This window comes from Adiantum capillus-veneris, chromosome 7 (genome assembly GCF_014529385.1).
Source record: "Adiantum capillus-veneris isolate H3 chromosome 7, ASM1452938v2, whole genome shotgun sequence".
Taxonomy (NCBI): Eukaryota; Viridiplantae; Streptophyta; class Polypodiopsida; order Polypodiales; family Pteridaceae; genus Adiantum; species Adiantum capillus-veneris.
In genome coordinates this window covers 101,014,490-101,018,052 of record NC_140937.1, presented here as the reverse complement: position 1 = coordinate 101,018,052, position 3,563 = coordinate 101,014,490, and positions in this window count along the sequence as shown.

Below are 3,563 nucleotides of genomic sequence, written 5' to 3'. Positions count from 1 at the left end.
CTGATGAGAGGCTGTTTGATTTTGCAGCATCTTGTGGTGTTGGGGACAAGTTTGATCTAGTTCATTCTATGTTTAATCCAAAGTTTGACATTGAAGACCTGTTAGCTCAGCACAGTAATTTCTTGCAGTCCTACAGAGATAAGTTTGAAGTGATGGTGCAGGTAGGGAGGGTTGTTCTGCCTACTATGACTCTTGTGCATTTAAATGACTGTGGTGGAAAGGGACAGGGACAGAAGAAGTATAGGGAATTACCACCTTCTTGCCGACATTCAGCCTACCCTTTGCATCAAAAAGAATGCAAACTCATTCAGGAAGCCTTCGGCTTTATGATTTACCTAAACAGCCTGATGGATTCCTCATGCAGAATCCTGATGAGGTGTTAGAGGAGCAGGATGCAGCACCAGATGAAGAATGCGAGGAGACAACTCATATACAAGAAGTCGAGGAGGTTGAAGACACAGTCGACCTTGAGGTTGAGGCAATTGAAGTACAAAGAAGTAAGATGCTCTCTGTGAAAACCACAGAAATCAAACTTCCATTGGATGTTAGTAACTTCACTGAGAAGCATGCTCAGATGATGTTGCCTGCTGTGCTTGACTTCAGGATTGGAGACAGGACCTATATCTTCTTACATGATGTGCAAAGTGTCTTTTATTTAAGGGAGGATTTCTCCCTGGCTATTATTTCCAGAGTCCAAGAGGAGAGGAGTGGATTTGTTTCAGAGGATAGTAGTGATGATGAGGCAATGGAAACATCCAGCAATCCAATGGAATGCCTTCGAAGATGCTTTGAGAAAGCTGAAAAATACAAGGAGACACTACCTGATGAAGCCACCTTCCAAGCAATAAGACAAAGCCTAAGACCATCAGCAAGTAACAAAGAAGTGGAGGATTGGTTTAACCATTCAGGTTAGGGGTCAACTACATCTGTAGACCTGTGGCAAGAAAACCTCTTTCTGCAGGATGAGAGCTTCATGGTAACTCTCTCTCTCTCTCATCGCTCTCTCTCTCTCTCTCTCTCTCTCTCTCTCTCTCTCTCTCTCTCTCTCTCTCTCTCTCTCTCTCTCTCTCTCTCTCTCTCTGTGTCACTTCTGACATGGTATGTGCAGTCTTGGATTGCTGACAAGGATGAATTTCTTCGGCACCGGAAAAGAGAGTATCGAGGAAGGGATGCGGCCCTAGCGCAGTACCTTTCAAAGCTTTGCGAGTTGCCGATAGTAGTTTTTCACAATTCCATGTCACACAAGGGTTCAATAGCAACTTACACATTCAAGACACTATCACGCTTCTTGGGTAGACCGGTGCTGCCCAAAAGTGCAGATAAAGTCATTCTTGTGGACAAAGTGTTTGCTAGAGATTGTTTTGGTTACTGCCCGGGCTATACAGGTGGTCGGGCAGTGTATTACTACACCTACACAGCAATGGCACTAGCTCTTGGTAGACAAAACCCATATGAACTTTTAGAGTATGGCAAACATCTCATGATTCGTTACAAGGGTGACGTGCCAGAAAACAAAATTGAATCTTCAAAATCTTGATATACTTCAAGTAGCAATTGTATAAGATCATGTATTACATAAATTTTGTACAATGTCATCCACTCAGAGTATCTTTCTCCACTTGTGATTCACATACACCATTGTCTCTCTCCACCTTCGTTGACTTTCACGAGCTCCGGAGTTGTTGTATGCCATTGATCTTTTAACTTTTTGTTGTTATAAATGTCTGATGGCTTGTGCTGTTGCTGAATTTGCCAAGACTTCTTTTGCCTTCATTTGATGAATGATTCTACGATAGAACCATTCAAATAGTTCTCTCAAATTGTTAGCCTTGATTCGAGAGCCACCATGTCGTGTGTGCCTGAAATAAGCATTTCTCGCCATGTAATGAGACTTTTCCATCCCTTGGGTATTCCATATTGTCGGGTTCCCATACTTTTGTATAAAATATGGTAAATGATTGAAGATGATGTGCTGGATATGAAAATAGATTAGTTAGAATGTTTTACAGTCACATATTTGCACATAAGAGAGAAAGAAATACATGATAATACCATGTAGTGAGTAATCTGGGTGTCTGTCCATGCTGTCTTGAATGATTTTTTCAGAAGGTTGAGATTTTCCTTGAACTTGTTCATATCACCTTGTGACCAGTCATCTTTGTCGCACGTCAAAAATAGGATGTCTATTGATCGCCAAACCTCAGCCTTCGCGTTACGAGTAGTTGGTTCGTGGTCTTTGACTGCAATATGTAGCTTTTTCCAGCTCTGATACTCTACCTTGCTAACATAAGATGTGTTATATATTTTTCCATGTTTTGTTAGCTTTGGATCTCTTGTACCTTGGGGCTTAGATAAAAACCTCCGTGCCTTCACCCCACCGATGGATGGTTTGCATGGGACATCCTTCTCAGCAGTTGATCTCTTTTCATCCCGCTGGATTTTCACATTGCCACCATGAAGCCCCATATCCGACAGTACCATTTCTAAGCACTGCAGGGCTACTTGTCGTTCTGCGGAGTTCTTAATCTTCCAAGCAAACCCGATGTATAAGTAGACCAATTTCTCCACAATTCTACAAAGGGTATGCATTGTACAAATGTGGACATTCACAAGTGGTATTTTCAAAACCGGTCGAACAGCAGGATCCTCAATGTGACGTGTTGGAGCTTTTCTCCACCACTTTGGGTCCATGACCTTTGCAGGCTCCATGCAGAACAAACACGGTGACTTTGCCATTGCACCCATTCCACAATTATACATGCACTTTAATGTTTTGAGGTCACCTACAAGATGCCACTGAACTTGAAAGTCTCCCCTTCCATCTAGACGTAGTACCTCTCCTTGGTTAGTCTGTCGATCAATCACCTCCGGAATATTAGTTCGATGGAACACCCAATATAGAATCTCATGATCTTCTTTCTTTACCTGCAACACAAAATAAATGAGACTTAAGTAGATGTGAACATTTGAGATTACCTGAGAATCTCGCTTACCTCAAACGCACCAAGCCACCATATGTTAGATTCTAATTGAACACTAAAATATAAAGGATCATCACTGGGACACTTTGAGAGGGCTCTATTCATTAATGTAATAGTAACACGCTCTAGCTTTTTCTCTTTAACAAGCTCACACTCATCCAGTTTTAACACAAAATGTAATACCCCACGTGACTCTTCAAATGTGATGTTGTAAAACTCCACCATTCTCTTCTGTAATATCCGCAGGTCCATAAAAATATTGTTGAACTCATCATATGACATGTTTGCTCCATGGCCACTGTAAGTTGCTTTAATATGAAAGGGCTGTCCAAGATAGTCTCCCTGTGCCTCGTTAAGCTGAAGCCTCTCTTTCCAAACACTTGAGGCTGATGGTAGAAGTTTGGATTTTATACCCTTCCTAACAAAGATGGATGAGACAGACTTTTGGATAGCCGAATATCCTCTTTTGATTACACCAAGTGAATCAAGTGTGCCTTGTATCTCTTTTGCAGGCACTGAGTTCTCTGAAATAAAGCGGTCCACTACATTTCGTTGTAGGACCTTAAACTTCTTGTCATGTAC